General features: G+C 37.6%; 1 long non-coding RNA gene across 7 annotated transcripts in view; it reads left to right on the top strand.

The window, feature by feature from the left end:
• LOC141423350 (uncharacterized) overlaps window positions 1-24,306 on the top strand; it is a 90,182-nt gene that overhangs the window by 14,142 nt on the left and 51,734 nt on the right. For 2 of the 7 annotated variants that reach the window (XR_012448150.1, XR_012448149.1), the window contains one exon: window positions 16,569-16,683. The exons of the other annotated variants lie outside the window; for them this stretch is intronic. This is a non-coding gene — a long non-coding RNA (uncharacterized lncRNA). The remainder of the gene's footprint in view (window positions 1-16,568; window positions 16,684-24,306) is intronic. 7 annotated transcript variants of the gene reach the window in all.

Genomic DNA, 24,306 nt, shown 5'->3' with positions numbered 1-24,306 from the left:
TTCCACTCACTCCCAATTCTCATATGCTACTCACAAACAGTCTTTCTGAAGTTCAACTCTGACCATGTCATTCCTCAGCTCATAAACCTTCAATGACTCTTCATTCTCTGAATGATGAAGTACAAACTTGAGCCTGGCACTTGGTCCCCAAACTAGCTTTCCAATTCTGTTTTCCATTTTATGATCCTTAAAGTCCAATTCACTTTTAGGGCCCTTATAGTCCAGTCAGCCAGAACCATTCCTGTTTTGTGTGTATAGCCTGGATATTCCTATGTCCACCTACTTGGTCCCCTTGTTTCTAATGCTTGAAGTTCCTGTGTATTTAATCTCTATTCAACTTTACAAGCCTAATTCACAGACCACCTGTTACAGTCAGAATGTTCCCCTCCCCAAATATCATGTTGAACCGTTAACTCCCAACGCAACCTCAAGTGGAGACGTGGGCCTTTAGAGAGGTAATTATGGATAAATGATGTTATAATTCCATTGGACATCCTTGTAATAATAAGGAGGGGCACCAGAAATCCCTCTATGTGCGTAAGAGAAAGGCTATGTAAGGACACAGCAAGAAGGCTGCTGTCAGCTGAGTGTGATAGGCCAGGTGTGGTAGCATATGTCTGTAAACTCAGCATTCAGGAGGTTGAGGTAAGAGGATAGTGAGTTTAAGGTCAGTCTGGGCTATAGAGAGACCCTACCTCAAAAAAAACTCAAGAAGTAGGAGGGAGAGGAGGAGGAAGAGATTGCTATCTGTAATTCAGGAAGATACGCAGAGAGGCCTCACCAGAAAGCAACCTTGATCATGGACTTCTAGCCTCCAGCACCGTGAAAAAATAGGCATCTGTTGTTTAAGCCCCATAGTCTGTGATGTTTTGTTATAGAAGCCAGGAGACGAATCCATCACCTCCCTTGCAAGTCTTCCCTGATCATCATAATTTCCCTTCTCTATTCTTACGGAATTTTATTTGTTTCTATGTAGTAGCACTTACTACTTCCCAACATTAACCACAGTAATTTAGCATATCATTCAATTTAGAACTGTCCTAAATAAAACAAAGCTTAATTGTTATCTAATGTAAAGGCAGCTAGGATGTATGCAGCTCAGGTGTGTGTAGATTCCACAGTGATGATCTGCCTTTCAGTTGGTCCAATCTAGCTAGCACTTCCATCCTGAAGGTCAGCTGATGGTTCTAGCTGGTTGATAAGGCTCAAGCCATATGTGTTTCAGACACAGAAAGAAGGAAGGGAGAACAGAATGGGCAATGGGGCTCATGTCAGCTGAGTTAGCTCTTTGTGGGAAGTCTTACCACAAATCCCAAACATTTCTGCTTATGTTTCATTAACTAGAAAACCTAATCCCAAGTCATTTGTTTGGATGCTAAAAGAGATATTTTATTGGTAAATAGAGGTTTCTATATATTTATGTTTATTTTTATCACCTCTAGAAGAATTTAAGTTCCTTAGGAGCAAGCAATTTATATCTGTGTACCCTGAATAGTATGAGGCACTGAAATTTGCACATAAAACCCCACCCCCCCGAAGTATTTAGTGAATGGACTAATCAATATTAATTAGCTTGAAGTTTGTGTAGGCACAGCTTACCCATTTCCTACTTCCTGATCAGATTTCTGGGCATATTCAATATATTTGACAGTAATGCTGCCATTATGTTATAAATGTATTTTATGCTGAGTTTTCTCAAGCTTAAGATTTCCACTCATTGCTTGTGAGGTTAAGGTACACCATTTGTCTAAACTTTTCTAGAGTCAGAAACTCCTTGATGTGGCTACTAATGATCTTTTTTAAATTTTTACATCACAAAAGATCATAAGAGTAGGATTTGTAAAAACAAAGAAAATAGTTTAGCTGTCCTTCAGGAAAGGATGTACCTTATTACAAATTTGATGACTTCACTACCACCACATGTTCAAGCTCTCTTCTTTCTGGGACCATGGTGAGGTGGAGACAGCTTTTTTCCTTTTTAATTGCTTAAAAACCTACCCTCTTCCTTTGGAGTGATCTGGAATGCAAACTATCTATACTGCTGCTTAGATTTTCCTCTATCATATCTTTTTCTTTCCCTTTGCTTTATTCTGACCCTCATGCTAAACCAGCATGATGAAGGATATTTAAGATTGGCATTGGTGATAGAGTTAGATTAATGGCAAGGGTTGATTCCCAAGCTACCAATCCTCGCTTTATGTCCCAGTTTGTGGAGGTACAGGGAATGCACAACTGTATCCAGCAGAAGCACAATTCAGAACTAGGTGATCATTGCTGCTTCTTCCTTTCCTTCAATTTCACAGTGGAATCAAGCCATTGGTAGAGTGGTTAAACTGTTGTTCCCATAGGCCAACATTCAGGTTCCCCTTAAACTCTTCTAGCCCTCAATCCTGCTCACAAGGGTTTAGGTCTCTATTGAACTTAACTCTATTAAAGATACCCACAATCTTTCTGGCATTGCTCCGAACCTCACTGTGCCTCTTTCCTGTAAGCACAATTAGTACCAAGTCATATTCATACCTACCAAGGGATATTTGCCAGGTCTAACAGAAACACCTGTAGAAATAGAGGGGCATCATTTTGTTTATCCTAACTCCTCCTCCTTCTAATGTATCCAATCAAGTCCATGGCAAATAGCAGATGTTGTTAATAATGTAATAAGAGCTATTATTATGCCAATTTTCCCAGGAGTGCAATGGAAGGATTTTCTGTGAATATGGTAACAAGTGACAAATTGTTCATGTCTATTTTCATGAAATGTTTTGACTGCTGAAGTTGTTCTATAGCAGTTCATTAAAGAACCCATAAAATATGTAAGTTTACATTTTGTAAAAGATCATCAGGAATTTCTTGGCTGATAGTATTCCTTCTATTAAGCATCTGTTTTCTATTTTCTAATGGATTGCAGCAGTGGTTGTCCAATTGTATATTAAAAATAGTTGATTTAAGCTGGATGAAACCATCGTGATTTCTTATTAAAGATTAGTAACCCACCAATGAAGCTTCTTTAGAAGGCAACCAGCAATGTGTATGTAGCACATCTGGTTTCAAAATATTAAAAAATGATAAACACTCACCGATGCAATCCATCTGTTCTCTCCATCCGCATAGTTGTCTTATTTTTAAACTAGTACATTCACTGATCCTGACATTACACAAAGCTGACAACTTTGCTCCTCAGCGTCTAGGCAACAGTGAATGATTGAGGTTGATTTTGGAGAAATGTCATGTTTATTATTGCATATGTCGGCAATTCTGGAAAACTGGTTAAAACTAATTCCAACATAAAGTAGGCTGTCCTTGACTGGAAAACTGTGAGCAAAATCAAGCTTTTTAGAAATTAAAAATCATGTACTAATATTTTTGATAAAAGAGTGTCAAGAGTTTGATAAACACCATCTTATAAAACACTAGTAATGGCAGCTAGCATTTATTGAATACTTAATTTTGTTAGGCACTGGGCCAAGCACTGTATATACATTATCTCATTTAATCTTCATAATAAGCTCTACTAATCCCATCTTAGAAGTTCAGACAGTTAGGTAGTTTATCCAAGACCATGTCTGGTGAAGCCATGATTCCTACTTGGGCAGTGTGACTGCAGGACCCATTCTTTTGTGCTCTCAGAGTATGGCACAGAAAATACTTCTAAAAATGATTTCAATCTTCGTAGAGTTAACAGCTCTTTCCTAAAAAATCCACGTCTCTCAAGTGTTAAGAACACCTTCTCCAACCTGCATCTCATCCATTAAATTCATTATAAGGTAAATAATAAAAGTGACACACTAGCAATAAAAACTCACAATTAATGCTTATTAGTGCTCACTATATTTCAGGTATTTTTTTCTAAGCTCTTTACAAATTAACACATTTATTCCTTCTAACCCTACAAGATAGGTATAATTTCTATTTAACAGTATAATTTCTCCTTCAAATATAAGTAAAAATGAGGCATAAGAGCTAAATAACTGCTGGGGACTGGTGGCTCATGCTTGTAATTCTAGCTCCTTTGGAGACTAAGATATGGAGAATTGCAGCTTGAGGCCAGCTCAAGCAAATAGTTCACAAGACCCCATCTCCAAAATAACCATAGAAAAATGGGCTGGAGGTGTGACTCAAGTGATAGAGAACCTGCTTTGTAAACACAAAGCCCCGAGTTCAAACCCTAGTCCCATCCCCCTTCCAAAAAAAAAAGAGTTAAAAGTTAAATAACTTGCTTAGATCGTACAACTAGGAAGAGGAGGTCCTAAGATTTTAAATCAGAAACTCTGGCTCCAAATACATATCTGAATTTATATAATCTGAATCACTCATGTTCCAGGAACCATGCTAAGAGGTGGATGTAAAATGAGAAATAAAACATGGTTGTCTTATCTCAGTTAGCATAATGTTATCCAGGTTGATCCATGTCATAGCACGTATTATTTACATATTGGTGATATCCACATTTTGTTCATGTGTTTATCAGTTGATGGACACTTGAGTTGTTCTTATCTTTGGCTATGGTGAACAGCACTGCTACAAACATTGGTGCACAGAATCTGCTTGGGTCTTTATTTTTAGTTCTTTAGAGTATAATTAGGAGAATTTCTTTGTCATATAGTTAAAATGGAAATTTTGTTTTTATATTTAACACAGAAAATATTAAAATGAAATAATAATATGGTCTGTGTCTTTGGGAGATTGATATTTTAGTGCAAGATGACAGGGATTTGAACCAGTGATTAATATATTATTATATATGCCATATTGTCTGCATGTGGGTGTGAGAGTTAGAAAATGTACAGTTTTGCTTACTGTGGGGCTTAAGAATTAAGGGGAGACTTCAAAGGTAACATTTGGGCAAATTCTTACAGGACAATGGCAGTGGCTAGTAGAATTGGGTGTGAAGAGGAGGCAAGAGAAATTCAAGAAGAGAAATTCTCATGAACAAAGGCATGAAAATGAACCAAACCCAACTGTGATGACTTATTTCATGTGTCAACTAGAATGTGCCAAAGGGTGCCCAGATAGTTGACAACTATTACACTGTCTGCGTCTGTGAGGGTATTCATGGGTAGAGTAACATTTGAATTGATACTATTCTCAAGGGGTGGTGAAACAGATTGCCTTCCTTAACATAGGCAGCCCTCATTCAATCAGTTGAAAACCTTAACTGAACAAAGAGGTTGACCCTACTGCAAAAAAGAAAGAAACAAATTGCACTTGTTGGTCTGCAACAGTGACTTCTTCCTGTCTTCAGACTCAAACCTGAACACGTATATTTTGTGGGTCTTACGGCTGAACGACAGACCGCAAGAGGTCCACATATTCCCAAAAGGTGTCAATTAGCTAGGGGGAAAAACACCCCTTCTCCTCCCCAAGAAACATCTGTTAGCACCAAGGAGACACTTCTCCTTCTACATCTGTCTGCCAAAATCTCCACCCTCAGGAAATAAAAAAAAAGCTATAAAACCCAATTTCCAAACCAGTGGACCCAGGGGACCACTGGTTTCCAGGTCTACTCATGACCTCATGCAGCCTTTCCTTTCTCTTCTCTACAAATAAAACTTTTCTAACCTTTGCTGCCTGAGTCCAACTTTGATTTTCATCTAAGAGAGAACCAAGGACCCTCACTACCAGAGCCCCTCTGTGTATCAAGGCCTTGCTGGCCTTCAGACCAGCACTTACACCATCAGCTCTATCGGTCCTCGAGACTTCAGACTAACTTGAACCACCCCACTGACTCTCCTCGGTCTCCAGCTTGTCCACTGCAGATCTGGGAAATTTTCAGTCTCCATAATCACGGCAACTCTCTAACCTCAAACTCCTCACTCCTTTCAGTTCTCTCACTCTCTCGCTCCCTTCCTCCCTCCCTCCCTCTCTTCCACTTCCCCCTTTGACAGTTCTCTCCAAAATTCTGTTAACTCTTGTTCAAAATGACATCTTAGCCGTTGCCTACTTATGGTGGCACTCACTGCCCTTTGGCATTGACTTCATCTTAGCTTTCATCTTTTTCTTGTGGTTGTGCACAATCTGCGACTGTTACTGCCATGTTCTGTCTTGTAGTCCTCTCCCAGGTCTGCGTGCTCAGGCTGCTTCCTCCACCTGGATACCCTTTCCCTACCTCTGTCTGACTACACCAAAATCGTGGTTAAATATTTACGAAGCAATGCTAGCTCATGGAGATGGAGAATTTCTATCCTAAATGCCTAGATAGTGATGAGAGAGAGAGAGAGAGAGAGAGAAAGATTCATATTTTCATACTTTGGTTACATAAACTCAGATCCATTTAGGTCTGTGTCACTTGCAACTTAAAAAGTTTTAGCTAATCCACTATCTATAGAGATTTAGTTATTAAAACTACTGAAAGATATCTATTGCAAAAAACCTGTCACAAGGATGAGTACAGCATTCTCCACTGTCTCATGCTCTTCCTTTAGAATATGTAGAACACTAAAATTTTCCTGCAATCACAGAACTACTTTGAGCCTTGGAGAATATCTTATCTCTGGATGCATTCTCACAAAAGGATGTTCACTAAAAGCTAAAAGAAACACTTTGTAGACAATTTATGAACCAACTAGTTTTCTAAGATAGCAGACTATATACCCTATTTGAAATTAAGGCACTGGCTTGGTTCATCAAGCTCCATTATGGCTAAAATGATCTGTGTCACATATCATCATTTGTCATTAGTTTAAAACAACTATCATAATTGCAATGTTTGTTTAGCCCATTATAGATTCTTCCATAGTATTAAGGATAAATAATAATTAGACTCATCACTTAGAACTTCTGCATATTTTGCTTTGCATAACAAAACGAATTCAGTATTTAAAAATAAATACAATGGTTACATAATTTTCTTTGGCTCACATAAAAATATGTGACAAATCTCCTTTTCAGATTTAATACACCAGATTGGAAGTTAGGATTATTTCAGATCTGGACTCCTGTTTTTATATATTTAGTACCTAACAAATAAGTTATTGAAATAGCATTCACTGCTAACCAGAAAAAAATTCCAAATTTATAATAAATCTTAAACCCTATTTAATAAATAGAATTTTTCTAGGTAGGCATTTATACACAATTTATAAAATACACCTTTTTAAAAAGTATAATTTGGCAGCCCAATATAAGGGATTACTTCAAAATTACATCCGTACTGGAACCATTCCTCAGGTTAAAAGTTAAAAAGTCAAAATTCAAATTGGTCCTATGATCACATAGAAAGACATATTGAGTACTATTCCTTATATTGCAATTAGGATTTGATATGAATAATCTAAGACTCCTCCCTATATGAGTTCCTAAAGAATGATTTCCTTCCTGGCATCACAAGTAAATTATAAAATAGCATGAGATTTATTGCCAAAGATACCTCTAAATTTGATTTTAGAACCAAAGAGCCTTCACTTTGTTTTTTCCTTTTTCTTTTATTATTCATATGTGCATACAAGGCTTGGGTCATTTCTCCCCCCTGCCCCCACCCCCTCCCTTACCACCCACTCCACCCCCTCCTCTCCCCCCCACCCCTTCAGTACCCAGCAGAAACTATTTTGCCCTTATTTCTAATTTTGTTGTAGAGAGAGTATAAGCAATAACAGGAAGGGACAAGGGTTTTTGCTGGTTGAGATAAGGATAGCTATACAGGGCATTGACTCACACTGATTTCCTGTGCGTGGGTGTTACCTTCTAGGTTAATTCTTTTTGATCTAACCTTTTCTCTAGCTCCTGTTCCCCTTTTCCTATTGGCCTCAGTTGCTTTTAAGGTATCTGCTTTAGCTTCTCTGCGTTAAGGGCAACAAATGCTAGCTGTAATGAAGAATTTTCATATGCTTCACTTATTCTAAATAAGTATCTGCTATCATTTGTATCTTAAATATCCCTCAAAGGTCCACATATGTACAGAAGGCTTGTCTCCAGAGTGATGCTGTTGGAAGATTGTGGAAATCCTAAGAGGTGGGGCTAGTGGGAGGTCTTTAGGCCAGTGGGAGCAAGTCCTGGAAGGGGACTGTGTGACTTGGTCTTTTCCTCTTTTGCTTTCTATAGTCTGGGCCGTAAAGTAAGCAGCTTTGCTCCACCTTGTCTTCCACACCACGATGTGCTTCCTCACTAAAGAGGCAAAAGCAAAAGGACCAACGAATCATAGACCGAAACCTCTGAAAGTGTGAACCAAGGCAAACCTTTTCTCCTTATAAATTTATTACCCCAGGTGTTTGTTACACTGACAGAAAGCTGATTAACACAAACTCATTAGGTGAGTGAAGTACTCAAGTCTTCAAAACGGAAAATATGTAGAGGGGCAAGTTACCCCAACACCACGACCATGTTGGCTGAAGCTGAGAGCCAAAAGCAGGTGTCCTGGCTCCCAGTTCTCAGTTATTCACTTCTGCATTGCCTTCTTCCTTTTTTTAAATAAAAACTGATTTCTTTCTTTCTGACTTCTTCCTAGTGTATTCTCTATGTGACTTAACCATGAAAAACAAACTCTAGATTGTGGGCATAGCAGTGGTAAAGCACAACTTTAAAAATCTGATGTTAAATGTGTACTATGTCTATATGATACCAAAGCAAATCATTTCTGTGAAAACTTGTATAAAATCAGTTACATGGCATATGTGGTACAAAATGAAAAAAATAAATGAAAAGGATAATTATTTTAACATCTTGATATAGTCCTAAGGGAATTTTAACATTCTCTGGGACAGCTTTCTAGTGTCCTTTTTAAAATAAATTTTCATTAGAATATATTCATATAGGTACAGTGTGTGTGAGTGTGTGTGTGTGTGTGTGTGTGTACTAGTGGGAGGTGGAAGGGTGAAGGAAGGAGATTAGGGTGACGGTATGTAGTTGATGGACTTCATGTACCTATACGTAATAGAAGTAAGAAATCCCTTGCAACTGCTTTAAGTGGGGCAGGGAGGGTGTTGACAGGGAGAGATGATGGGGACAATGTAACTAATGTACAATATGACATTGTACATTCTGATTAGAATCAGAATTGTCACTATGAGTCCCCCCTGTGCAATGAATATAGCCTTCCTCTTTTTAAGGAATACTTCCACATAAACATACAAAGCTTCCCAAAGCTTTTTTCAAAGCATGGCTCCTCAGTCATGCTGATGAAACAGCCAGTTGTCCCAAGCCTAATATTGGAAGTAAACTCATACGTTTTTTACTAATAACAATATTACAACCCCTGTATCCTGCAACTGCCACAGAAAAGAGTCTTTAGAGAGCTCTTTATGCTTTTATGTCTCTGCAGCACTTAGTGATGAAGGAATTTTTTTAGGATAATGATACTTTAAAATTTTACTCAACCAAGGAAAAGTATAGAAATATTCTTTGGTGTCTTGGTAAAGTTGGTGCTTAAATTCCTTTGAATATGTGGTATCAATTTAATGCAGAAAAAGGAGCAATATTTTTTTTTGACAGCACTGAGGTTTGAACTCAGGTCCTTGTGCTATGGTAGGTTAGTGCTCTACCATTTGAACCACACCCTGAGCCCTGAGCCACCAGAGTTTAATATTACACAGCCAGGCCTTTTCTCTTCCTTCTCCCATCTTAAAATTCTTCAATGCAAAAGAAATTTGTCTAGGTATTGATTGAAAAATTTGGTTACTAAAATATTTTACTTTTCAAAATCCCAATAAAGCTTCTATTGTATAAAAACAATAAATGTACCCTTTACACCCATTTTCCTAATTACATATCATCACTATTCTCTTCATTCCCCATGAATGACATTTGTTTCAAAAATCATTCCACTTATAAGCTTCTTTATACTACAATCACATTATCAAGATGTAAGTAGCTGAACCATGAAATACCATTTTTCTCAAATAGTAGTTTAATAACAGGAAATGTTAATTTAAGGCCTTTAAAAGAGAGAAAAAACACATATTATAGATTTCCCTCATTCTATAACTACTTATGGTATATATTTCAAAAATTTCTCTGTCATCACATGATCATGTGTCAGCTCTTAGACCCAGTAAAAATCCAAATACCTTAGAATACATCTTAGAAATATTACTTTTTTCCAAGCTCAGAAAAGAAGAGGACAGCATGTCCTTGTCTCTGTTGCTTCTTTCCTGCTCTTATTATAAAAGTGTGCATGCCTGTTGCTTTTCACGTCATTCATTTGCAGAATTCATGGCTCTAGAGGTTGGGTAAATGTTATGTTAAGAGGATAACACGATGGCTTTGGTCATTCCATAGGAGATACTTGTGGTGATTATCTTAAAGGATTTTGAATGAATTTCATAGAGAGAGAAAATTTTATGTTATCCAGGAAAAAAATACGGCAGACCAACTAGTATCCAACTGGCAATTCCATCAAGATAAGGACAGGATCTCCTGGTTTATAGCATAGTAGATGGTTAGTAGATGACTGTCAGGTGAACCCTGACATGTTTTCATAGATACACTTGTAGAAACACCACCTTCCAGAAGTTACATTATGAAAATCTTAAAACCAAGTATGATACAGGCACACTTCTCCCAAGAGAGTATAAGGTCACCTGCACATGATGCAAAACATACAGTTAGAATTGACTAAAATGGATGCAGAGTCTTAAATGTGATTTTAAATCTTCTTTACATCAAAATTACAGAATATAAATGGATGGCCATTTGGTTTGTGTTTGAATATTCTCTTCCCTCATAGAAACAGAAAGCATCTTGATAACTCTTGTGGCACTTTGAGTTTAGGACAAGATATAATCTCAGTAGTACAGCTGAGCAACTGTTTACTCACATCGCAAGAAAAGACACTCCTTGGGAAAATATAACAATTTTAATGTCACCATAAGATTTTTCACTGGTGTTTCAGCTACAGATTAAAAAAAAAAAAACCAACAACAACAACAACAAAAGCACCATGAGAGGAAAAGCAGAGGTTAGATCCAGGAGATAAAATGAGTCATGTTTTAACGACTAAATGGAATCTCCAGATTATGGAAACACAAATACATTTATGTCAAGATCTGTGAACTGGGTGGACCATGCCAGACAATCACTGTCTAGATGGGTCTTCTTTTTACGAACAAATTTTGGTTTTCCTTTTACTACAGCAATTGTTATTTTGGTAAAATTATCTTTGAAAAATAGCATTTTCCTCGTCTTTGTAGCCTCACATTAAGAAAGCACCCATATTTCTACTTTAGTTATTACAGAGGAAGGCTGACTCCCAACTTCAGAGAGAACAAAGTTATAGTCTTCTGAACACATGGGTGGTAATTTGAACTTGACCTAACAAAGTCAAGCTTACAAGTAGCCTAGCTTCCCGAGATAGAACGCTCACTCTGAAGACAGACTATTTATTGCTGTAACTTTGAGGATGGCACACATTTTAAAAAACATCTCTTAGAGGTGAATCAAAAAATTGTCACAGGGACTTCAGTTTTCTTATTTTCTATCCATTATGCAAGAGTTAAACAACACGTTTGAATGGAACGTTTAATAACAAAAGACATTTATGATGTTTACTTAATGTTTTGGACCATTAAGCATCAATGACATGAGTTATTGTATGTAATATCTGGCCAAAAATCTTATGACCAGGCTACATTTTACTACTCTCAGAGCAGCCAGCATCCCAATTTGAAAAAAAAAAATCTATGGTCTAGTTTTCTCAGAGGACTTTGGATTTGAAAGTATCTCATGTTGCCAGAAACTACCTTTTGAAGTTTACATTAAGATGGATATTTATTTATTTTTTCCTTGTAACAATGACAGTGGTTGAGATAAACTGTTTAATTCTAAACAGAGAGCACATCTGCTGTGTCTGCATTGTTTGTGGTTGCTGGAGGAGTGACAACTTAAACCAAGTAGCACACATGACATTTTAAGTGAGATGTTATGTGAGGGCTCACAGCTGCTGACACTGTCCTCTGTTGCTCTGCGGGGCTTAGTGGGGGTGCCAGAGACAAAGCCTCCAGAAGCAACCCATGCCTCAGTGAATGGATGCCCAGGATGTCTTTTTCTTCCCTTCATTCTCAGAAAGTGGGGAGACTAGCAAAGGAGGATTTAAAACTTGACTCTTTCCCCAATTATACTTGCTTGTTAATCTGCAAAAGGAAATTTAGTGTGTATTTGTTTCCAAAGAAATTTTTGTTTAAAATACACATGATAGATAGATAGATAGACTTAGAAAATGGTTATCTTTGTACTTAGTTTCTTCTATGTACTTTTTTTGTTCCATAAAAATTTCAAGAATTTTCTTCATATCATCTCTTTCCTATTTCTCGTTAAGCATTTGCCTATGTACTTTAAAATGTTTTTGCCATTTTGAATAATATCTTGTTTATCTTATTGGCTTTCATAGATGCCTGTTCTTTGTATGAAGCAAAATCAGTAATTTTTAGATTAGTATTATAACCAGTAACTTTACTGGCTTTCTGAATGTTTTTAATATTTATGAAGTCCATAATCTAGACATACTTTTGCAATTTGTAATAATTTTGCTTTCTCTATTATAATTACTATATTCGTTATTTAATTCTCATGCTGAAGTCAATTATCTAATAATTGCAAAGCAATGTTGAGTAATGATGGGAATAGTGGGTGTATTAGTCAACTGTTCTTATGCTATAACAAAATTCCTGAGATAATCAACTTATAAAAAGGAAAGGTTTATTTTGCTTATAATTTTAGAGGTTTCAGTTCATGACCACTTGGCCCCATTACTTGGGGCCTATGATGAGGCCAAGCATTACGGTGGGGAGCACATGTAGAGCAAAGCTGCTCACACCAAGGTAGGCAGAAAGTGAAAGAGAGAGTTGAAGGGGAAGGGCCATGCTCCCAGTGAGCTGGTCTCTTCCAATCACCTCCCAAAGTTTCCCCCACCTCCCAAGAGCACTATCAGTTGGGGATCCAGCCATGATCTTTGGGGGAACATTTAAGATGGACACCATAACAGTGTACATGTATCTCTTTTTCCTGGCTTAGTAGAAATTTTATACTAGATGCTACCTTTGTTTCATTTATTTCCCATCTATAAGATTTTTCATATGTATCTATAAAACTAAGGATATTTTCAAAGAATCTAACTACTATGGTAACAATCATCATATTTAATAATAAAACGATAATTCCTTAATAATATCAACTATTCAGTCAGCAATTACATTCTGATTGTATTATAAACGTCATAAAAATGTAAGTCTAAAAAAAGATGCACATATGGTTATTAGTTAACACTTCTTGTCTTTTATTCTGTAGGTCCTCCATACCAAATTTTTCTTCATTTTCCTCTCTTTTGTAGTTTTATATTGAAGAAATTAAGATATTCTCTCCAGCCCCACCTCCAGCAGCTGAATCAGAGATCAGCTGAGGGTTGGTGGAATGGTTCAAGTGGTAGAGCACCTGCAATAGCAAGCATGAGGCCCTGAGTTCAAACCCCAGTCCCACCAAAATATTAAATTAAATTAAATCAGAGATCAGCTGAAAAGGTGACTTCTCAGGACACCTTCCGGGGCCCTGTCAATGTCACATCATTGTTCTTTAGTATTCTTTATAGTGCATGTCACTATCTCACAATTTTCCCAATTATTTATATGTTTTCATTTCTTTTTTCCATCTTCTTTTACTAGGATATAAACTTGTAAAGGAAAGGACTTATTTTTTCTCACTCATCCATTTTCGTTTTTCACCTAGAATAATTGTTGACATATAATAAGCATTTATACGTATTTGATGAATGAACACATAGCAACATTTGTTTTTTTGTAGAAAAATGTGTAGAAGATTATACTAGAAGTAGAGGTCACTTATGAAGAATGAGACCAGGGACGTCAGGACCTGTGGCAGGGTTGGGGGAGGGTCAGGACAGGGTGCTTAGAACAGATGGAGACTAGTCTTTATGTTCAAAATATACTTTTGAAAGAGTAAAAAGATGTTTTCTTTGGTAACTGTGGTTCTCATTTAGACAACCCTCTCTTCTTTTTACAGATTTTTTGGCTTTCACATTTCATGCTTTTACCAATCATATTTAATATATTGTATTATTTCCATTCATTTGTATGAGTTCATTTTCTGTTGCTACAAGAAAATACCAAAAGCTAGGTATTTTATAAAGAAAAAGGTTCCTTTGCCTTACAGTTTTGCAAACTGAAAAGATTGGGCAGCCCCATCTGTTCATCCTCTGGTGAGGACCCCCTTGTCTGTGTCACAACAGAGACAAGAAATGACCAGGAAACCAGCCACATCTAGAAAAGGACAGCATATGGGCAAAACCTCATTTCATAATATCCTGCTCTTGTGAGAACCAACTCCCTCCCAACACCAGCATTCATCCCTCCTGTGGGCAGTTCCTCCATGACATAATTACCTTGTGATAGTCTCACCTCTTGAAGGTTTCACAACAACCCTGTCACACTGGGAACGAAACTTCCACCACATGAACCTTTAGGGACATACTCAAACCATAGCACCACCCCCACACTAGTGCTGATGCAGTAATATGGCTGGTCTAGGACAAGAATGGCGGGGGGGCCACTGTCTCATCTGTCACTGCTCCTTACCCAGCATTTTCATCTGTACTCTGATTGCTCCATAACTCCCAATTTCAAAACCCTTATTCTACACACAACTTACTAAAAAGTAATCATCACTGAGCTCCAATTCCAAATTCCTGGAAATGCATATTGGAAATGTTCCCTGGGTCACAATGAAAAGGACCATCCTGGCCAGGAATCAGGGACATGCATGCAAACACGGCAATAGAGCGCCCACCCATGACTGCACAGAGGTGTTCTTAGGAAAAGGGCCCAACATAAGCCAGGCAGAGAGCCCAAATGACAGCTTACGCAATTTCTAATTTATTTTGTTAATGTTCTTAATAGAAAAGTCTTAAAAATCACCCAAAAGTCCAACATTTAAATAAATATAAGTAAATTTGGGGAACTAAACATGTACTGTGCTTATCATAAGTGAAAGGCTGAGCAGGCCCCATTAATCAAACATTCTATAGAGAGCAGAGTTTTACTTGCGTCCCTTTAAAAATATACTTGTGTATCTTCTTCTACATATTGGGTTCTCTCTCTCTCTCTCTCTCTCTCTCTCTCACACACACACACACACACACACACACACTCACAGTCAGGATCTCAGCTTCATTTTGCCATAAGCCTCTGCATCCAGCAGGCATGATCTGAGTCTCACCTTCTTAAGTACCTACATGCTCAGATCCTGCTGTCCTGTATCCATACTATGGTTTAGTAGCAATGATGCATGTAGACAAGCATCAGCTCTCTTCTGCCGACACTCGTTGTCTTCTACAATTGCAGGGGATCAGCACAGTGCAATTGGGTAAGCATTGGATTAACTGTTACGGTTTTTGCTTGGGAACTTGATAGGAAGGCCCTGTCATCTTTTCTGTTGTATTGTTACTATGGTAGACCTTTTTGGACTCCTATACTTATACCTCCTTATATCTTCTCTGTAATTGCTCATTCCTCTCATCTAAGTTTATTTATATTAACCTATCTATTGGCTTGAAGAATATGAGCATATATCTAATGAACCCTTGGACAGTCAGAAGAATGAAAAAAATCTATTAATTTGTGCCTCTACATAATAGAAAGGCATTTATACAATGCAATTAAAGAGAGATTTTTAGACTACTGGATAGATAGACCTATTGGTAGGTAGGTAGGTAGGTAAGTAAGTGGATGGGAAGATAGCTAGATGGTCAAATAGAGAGATAATCAATATAGACTCAACATGGATAGCCCTCTTTAAGAGTCTGATGTTTATAAGACTAAGATCATGGCATTTGGTTGTACATTTTGTCACCTAACAGCTATTACTTCATACTGCAGTAAATTTATCCCCTGTGTATACCTATCCACAATAAAATGTTCCCTAAAGTGTGTTCCCAATCACTCACTCCAGTTTGCAATCCTCAACAGTAGAATGATCTCAACACAAGTCTTCCTCATCCAAGGTCATATGATCTCCCAACCTTTCACCAAAACAGTAGATTCAATAATTCTCTTCAAACACTTACAGTCTTCCTAATGACAAAATATATTTATAATATATCCAATTCATGATTTGTGAAATCATGAATTTATGTTGTGAAACATAAAAATGAACTTTTTTTATATTTGAAGTTACATCTGTAATTTATTGATTCATTTGACAAGTATTTGAGTTTCAGTCACTGCTGAGGTGTAGATACTAATGACATGCAAAGTCTTCAAAGAGTTCAAGGAACCAAGAACGATACTCATTTTGTTTAATATCTTGTTTAATGACATAGAAAAGGTAATTGATCTATGATATTCAAAATTTGGAAGTAGCTTCTGAAAAACATTATTTCCATATACTGTAGACCAAACATGCAAAGTGCTTCATATAAATTGTCTTATTTAACATTAACAACAATCCTTTGAGATAAGTATTATTGTCCTTATCATTAATTTACCCAATGTCATCTAGTAAGACACAGAATGTGCATAAGACTTCAAATGTGGAACTGTTAAGCTCTGTTGATATCGTTTTTGATAAAGAAGACTGATTTTTATTAATGCCCTTTTATGACTGATTCTAATACTTATATCTTTACCAAAAAGTGTGCAGCCCTCAACAGCTCTGCATTGAAGGTTATGGTCACATGAGAGAACAAACTACAGCTGAGGAAGAACTTTGTAATAAACCCTGGAGTGACCAAGATCAGATCAGTGACAGGTAATACATAACAGGTTGTTTGGAATAAACAAAATATTTTTTAAACTTTACTTTGAGAAGGACTTGTATTTTTAAATATGGCTCTGCCACAAACAGAAACAATAAAAGAAAATATAGGTAGATACGACTAGGTAGAGATCTAAATGTTTGTCTTAGTCAGGGGAACTCTCCAGAAAAACAGAACCAGTAGGATATATATGTGTGGATATATGTATATGTGTATATATATTTGTATATGTGTGTATGTTAAATTCTCCTGCCCCCTTCTTCTTTTCTCCACCTCCTTCTCTTCCTAGGAGAGGTCCTATCAAGGTTCTCTCTCTCTTTACATTTATGAAATATAAGGAAAAATATTTAATTTGAACTTATAACTAATTTATTTACATTATAAATAAAACAAATATAATGTGTGCACATATAGATAAAAGGATTTATTACAAGGAATTGGCTCATACAATTACAGAGGCAGGCAAGGTCCAAGATGAAGGCACAGGACAGCCAGTGATTTAGTTTATATCCTGACTCCAGCAAGGCTGAAATTCAGCATGGGCCAGGGTTTCAGTTTGAAGGCAATCAGGTAAAAAGAATTCTCTGTAACTCAGGAGATGGTCAGCCTTTTTGTTCTATTGAAACCTTCAACTGATTGGATGAGGCTCACCAATAATGGGGATGACTGTCTGCTTTACAAAGCCTACAAATTTAAATATTAATCTCATCCAAAACTCACCCTTACACAAACATCCCCAGCAATGTTTGACCAAACACCTGGTCATCCTGTGATCTAATCCTGTTGATTCATTATTATTACTTTTTTAGGTGGCACTTGGGTTTAAACTCAGGGACTCATGCTTGCTAGATAGGCCTCTACCACTTAAGCCACTCTGCTAGCTCAAGTTAATTCATAAAGATAACCATCACAACATGTAACACATCTAAGGAACAGTCTATAAATGAAATTGAAATGCAATAGGAAAACAAGGTAACAAATAAAACAAGTGTTGCTAACATAAAAGAGTATGCTTTCCAAATAAGAAAAAGACAAAAGTGAGCAAAGAAGATGAGTAGGAAGTTCACAAAACAAAAAATATGAATGAGCAATAAATATCAGGTTAAAAAAAACCCTAAAATCGCTTAGCTAGGAAGAAAATTCAAGTCAAAGTATTTGTAAAGTTGGTGATACCTGTAGTTTACAAAAACATTAGAGAAATGAGCAATCTTATTGTCTGCAGGAAATGAACTTTCTTTTTCTTTCAGGTGTCCTTTTCTGTTCTCTTTTGTTTTTTATTATTGTGCTGGGTGGAGGTACATTGTGGCATCTACAAACGTTCTTACAATATATCAAATATATCATACTTGAATTCACCCCCCTCCACCATTCTCTCTTATCCTCTCTCCCCACCCCATTCCTGCAATAGTTTCAACAGGTATTATTTCTTCTTTTGCAAACATGTGTACACAGTATTTGCACCATATTCACCATTCTTCACCATTTCCCTACCTCCTCCCGCCTCCCACTGGTACCACCCTCCCCAGGCAGGACCTGTTCCACCCTGTTGTTCACCGATATTGTATAAGAAAAAAACAGGAAGAAAAAAATGACATTTTGCTTGTTTTAGATAGTTATACAGAGAGTTCCTCCATGGCACTTCCATGTATATATGTATTATAGCCTGATTTGGTTCATGTCCTTTATTTTTCTTCTTTCTGCCTTAGTCCTTTTCTTCTGGTGGTTTTAACCAGTTTGAAAATTCTATATTCATTCTCATATACAGAGTATATCAGCTATATTCGCCTTCTTAACTTCCTTCTTTTACCTACCCTTCTTGTACATGAACTCCCTTTACCATGACCTGTTTTTCATAGTACTGCTGCATTTGTATTAGATCTATATTCCACATATGAGAGAAAACGTGATTTTTGGCCTTCTGAGCCTGGCTAACATCACATAAGATGATGTTCTCCAGTTCCATCCATTTACCTGCAAATGACAAAATTTCATTCTTTGTGGCTGAATAAAATTCCCTTGTATATAAATACCACATTTTTTTAATCCATTCATCAGTAGTGGGTCATCCTGGCTGTTTCCATAGCTTAGCTATTGTAAACAGTGTTGCAATAAACATGAGTGTGCGGTGCCTTTGTTGCAATCTGGTTAACATTCCTTCAGGTATGTCCCTAGTTGTTGAATTGCTGGATCATATGGCAGCTCTATGTTTAGTTTTTTGAGGAGTCTCCCTACTGTTTTCCGTAGTGGTTGTACTAATTTACATTCCCACCAGCAGTGTATAAGGGTTTCTTTGTCCCCACATCCTCACTAACATTTGTTGGTGGTGGTGTTCTCCATGGTAGCCATTCTAACAGGAGTGAGGTGGAATCTTAACATGATGTTGATTTGCATTTCCTTTATGACCAGGGATGTTACCTGTTTCTTCGTGTGTTTTTTTAGCCATTTGGACTTCTTCCTTTGAAAAAGTTCTATTTAGTTCTTTTGCCCATTTCTTTATTGAGTCATTGATTTTTGGGGGAAGTTTAGTTTTTTGAGCTCCATGTATATTCTGGTTATTAATCCCTTGTCAAATGTGTAGCTGGTGAAGATTTTCTCCCATTCTGTGGGCAGCTTCTTCAATTTAGAGATCATTTCTTTTGTTGTGCAGAAGCTATGAAATTTAAAATTCCTGGAAGGCTTTTTGGCATTATGCTTAATAGCTTGAAGATGAGAGTTCTAAGAATTAGTCTTAAGGCAATTAATAAAAATGGACTTAGTAATTTAGATACAACACTGTTAAGTGAGTGTGGCATAATTACAAGGGTAAGAGTCTGGCAGGAAGTATCCAGTAAGAGGGGACTGGTTAACAAATGAACTAACCGTGGCTCATCCAGATGATAGTATACTTGAGTAGCAATTTAGAATAAGGGTTTTGTTTTAAGGTTTTGATGTGGAAAGATGCTTACCATAAGTAAAAAATAAATCACAAAAATGCATGCCTAGTTCTATCATCTGTGTGTATATGTGTATATGTGTATGTGTGTGTATATGTGTTTGTGTGTATGTGTGAGTGTATGTGTGTATATGTGTGTGTGTATGCGTTTGTGTGTATGTGTGTGTGTGCCTGTGTATATGCACATACTGCCTGAAAGGTTACTTACCAAAACCACAATGGTGTCCATATATGGGTGATGACACTGCAGGCACTATAAATTTTGTCTTTTTTTAATTTGATAAATACAATGAACACCTATTACCTTTTATGATTTTTGTCATGTAAAACCAAGTTTTAAAAAGCCAAGTTACCTTGTGATTTGATTCACATTACAGATACTTGATATCATATATGAAATAGCCCATCTTTTCCAGTTTCTACTTTCTGTGTTAAAATTACAAAATGTCCTCCTTTGCATTACTATAGACATTGGTCAAGTTTTGAGTCAGCATTTATTATGTGAGAATTGTGTGCTTGACTGTAAACAAAACATAAAGATGTGGAGAGGACCGAAATGAAGAAAGACCTGAGAGTTGTGGTGTGGATGGACTTTTGGCAGAAGCTCTTCTAGCAGGCTGGGGTTGGTGGCATGTTTACTGCATGAACTTCTGACAAATGTATGGGGACTGTCCCAAGGGCCCTTTAGGCTTCAGTTAGCAAGCTGGAGCAAGGACAGAATAGGAGGTGATGAGAGAACATAAGGCCTCTGCCTGTGTCCTTTTAAGACAACTGGAATCAAGTTCATATGCAAGGTGGAAGCTGGTACAAGCTGCTGAAAGCTTGGATAGTTTTTCTACCAATACAGCATTTTTAATTTTAGGCTGTGCATTCACAAATACTGGAAATAACCTCAGAAATAGCAAAGAAAGAAGCTATTATCAGTAGGGTTTAGTATTTTCTGGCAGAAGGAAAGTCTATCTGTCTTGGTTCTAGGATCAAACTAGAGATTTCTTCTTAGAGGGATAATGAAAAGTGTAGTGGTTAGAGACTAAAACAAGAAATGAAACTAGGCTGTTAATAGTCTGGGACCCCACCCGGGCAAGGACAGGTATGTCCTTTTCTTTCTTGTTTCTTCTTGTGACCTATTGCATTCTCTCCCCAAATCCCTTTGGCATCTTAAACACAAGTGACCACAGGGATTCTGTATCTCTAGAGCATAAGTCATTAAGTATGGCTGCTGGTCCAGCAGCATTGGTGTCTCTTGGAACTTACTGGAAGACCAGATCCTCAGGACCCTTCACAGCCAGATGCAATCAGCACTTCTGGGCTGCAGCCCAGCAACCTATGTTTTAACGAACCCACCGAGAGAGTCCAACACAGGCTCAACTTGAGAATCGCTGGCTTAGAGAGTGCAACTCTCAAAGGTCTCTGGGTAACAGTAAAAAGAGAAGAGTAGCTGCCTGGTCCACAGTTTCAGTTTTGGAGGTTGCAGTAACCCACAGTCAACTACAGTTCAAAAGTACATAATGGAAAATTCCAGAAATAAACAGTTTGTAAGTTTTAAATGACTTTTATTGCAATATATTGTTATGTTTAGATCATTACTATTGTTATTAATCTTTTACTATACCTAATTTATAAATTAAACTTTATAATAAGTATGCTTGGATGTGTAGAAAAACATAGTATATATAGAGTTGAGTATCTGTGGGTTCAGGCATACATTGAATGTCTTGGAATAAGACGTACATGGATATATGGATATCTTGTATGGTTCAGGCATGCATGGATAAAAAGGGGCCTTGTAAATCATACATTGTGTTTGCCCTGCAAATAATGACATAATACATACCCCAAAATTTAATTAATGTTCACAATTTGTGGGGGCATTATTTTGTTCCTGAATTTAACAAATTTTTCAAATTAATCAGTATCATATTTAATGAAACAAACTTTATGTTTATGTATGTACATACATCATTAAAATTAAAAGTATTCAAAATTACATGGGGTTTTATTCTTAAAAATAAGATACTGCTTATATTTTCATTTGTACCTATTCTGAGGTTCTTTGTGCAGATAGGGCACTAAAAGGAGGAAAATCAATGGGAGGACACTGTCAGTCTCCTAGAGGATATTTCACAACCTTTTTTCTTCTCTCAAAATTCTAGGGCTCCTTTTCCTGTCCTCACTCAGCTGAGGACCTTCCTTCTTTCTCTTAGAAATACAGAAGCTGCAAGAAGGGCTAGGAGTAGACCCCAGGGTGCTCTTACTCATCCACCTGTCCTTCAGCCTCAGAGTGGCCAGTCTCCACATTCTGATTCCCTTCTGTGGTGCATGGACTTGGGCATGATTCCCATCCCTGACTCACACAACGGTGTCCTTTTCTGCCCCCAGGAACTGACCCCTCTCTGTTGAATCACTCCCCTTCATACAAAACTGTACAGTCATCATCCTAAAACAAACACAAAACCCTTCTTTTACCTCATCTTCCCGTATCTTTCTCCATCTATTGCTCCATTTCTCCCTCCCCCCTTTATAAAAAATTATTTTTATTTCATAAAAGAATTATGTTCACAATCTCCTTTGAAACCAGTCTAAACCAGCTATCATTCCAACCACTGTGTCTCTTGGATCACCAGGGACCTTCACATTCCAAATAAAATGGTCACTTCCTCATCCTCAGATTACTTGAGCTCTCTCACATGTGACGTAGCTACCCTCTGAGTCTTGAAATACTTCACTGGGTTTCTCTTAGCTTCTGCTTTCTCTGTTTTCCTTCTGATTCTGCCATCATGCTGAGTTTCCTTTGCCAAGTCTTTCTTTCCTTTCCCCTAAACTCCAAACACAGGAGTGTTCCAGAAGTTGTCTTTGGACCCATTCTCTTCTCCATCTACCAGCAGGGGTAGCTTACATCACTTTGAGTATTCTACACTCTGCACTTGGTGTCTAAAGGGTGTCAGAGCTGTGCAGTGAGGACCATCAGGAACACACATGAGGGTCTGACTGGATAGCACCAAGCTAAGTCCCAGATGTCAGGGCTGGTATTGTCTCTTAAGGACACCTCAGATTTGAAATATCCCAAACACAAGCCATGATTTTTCCCCTTCCTCTACTTCCCTCTAGAGCTGTGCCTCCATCTTCTTTATTAATACATTACAATATGTGCCCATGATTCCTCTCTCTCCCATCCGACTCATCAGCAGGTACTGTTGACCTTACTTGTGAACTATGTCCCAGCCCCCACCATTAGTCACATCTCTCCTTCTAAATCATACCATAATTATTTCTCACTTAGACTATTAAAATTCTTAGGTTATTCATTTAGATTCTTTTAAAATGTAAACTGATGAATGTATAAAGAAAATGTGGAGGTTGTTCTCATTCTCTCTCCAGAGATGAGCACTTTCAGTCTATTGAAACTATATTCCTTTCCTCGTAAATTTTACTATCACTTTCAGTACAAAAGGAAAAAAATGTGGTATATATACATAATGAAGTATTATTCAGCCATGAAGAAGAATGACATTATGTTCTGTGCAGGAAAAGGGATGGAACTGGAGGTCCTCGTGTTCAGTGGGGTAAGCCAAGGGCAGAAGGACAAATATCACACATTTTCACTCACATGTGGAATCTAGGCCCAAAATAATAACATGATTATAAAATGGGGACTGTGTGGGGGGAGCAAGAAAACAAGGGGTGATGGGGATATAATATATGAAAATAGCATAGTGAAACTCACCAAAAACCATTTAAAAAGAGGAGGCAAGACGATAAGAAAGTGGAATAGAGGTGATGAATTTGATCAAAATACGTTACATGCGTGCATGGGAACATCACAATGAAACTGCTTTGTACAATTAATTTATGCAAATTAAAATAAATAGCAAATAATGTAAACCAGATTATGTTACCTCTCTACTTTAAACCTTTTAACTGCTGCTCTGTTCACTCATAGTAAGACAAGGGCGCGGCCTACAAGCCTTGCGTTGTCTGTGTTCTGCGCCGACTCCGCTCTCATTTTCTCGCTCCATGTCAGGACATGCGCACTCGTTGTCCTCTTTGCTCTTACTGTCCTTCTTCCAGATATCCACACAAGTCCCCTCTGCCTTCATCTGGGTTTCTCCCCTATGTCACCTCATCCAAACATCTTTCCCTGGTCATGCATCCAGTTACTCTTTGTCCATCCACCCTTTCTGTTGTCACAGCACTTGTGTCCATCTCTGCTAGCTTGGCTGTAAGCTCTTTCAGAGTTGGGACTGTGTTGCCCTCTGCTGTACCAAAGCATTTCCTGGCACAGAGTAGATGCTCAAATAGTAAGATTTTTGTTTTATTTTGTCTTTGCAGTACTGGGGTTTGAATTCAGGGTCTCTCATGCTTGCTAGGCAGGCATTCTACCACTTCAGCCATGCCTCCATCTCTTTTTTGCTTTAGTTCTCTTTCAGATAAGGTCTCACGCTTTTTTCCCAGCCTGATCTCAAACTGTGATCCTCCTTCCCAAGCAGCTGGGATTACAGGTGTGATCTACCATTCCCAGTTTTCTAAGAATAGTTTTGAAAAAGGCCTGAATATTGCAGGCTCTTAGAAATAACTTTTCTTTGATGCGCTAGACAAACATGATGTCAAGTTTGTCACTGGGAAGGAAAGAATCTCATGAACAAAGAAGGGAGGGAAGGCAGCATGAGGCAGTGGATAAGAGCTA

Source organism: Castor canadensis, chromosome 1, assembly GCF_047511655.1.
Source record: "Castor canadensis chromosome 1, mCasCan1.hap1v2, whole genome shotgun sequence".
NCBI classification, from domain to species: domain Eukaryota; kingdom Metazoa; phylum Chordata; class Mammalia; order Rodentia; family Castoridae; genus Castor; species Castor canadensis.
This window is presented reverse-complemented; position numbering and strand designations above follow the sequence as displayed.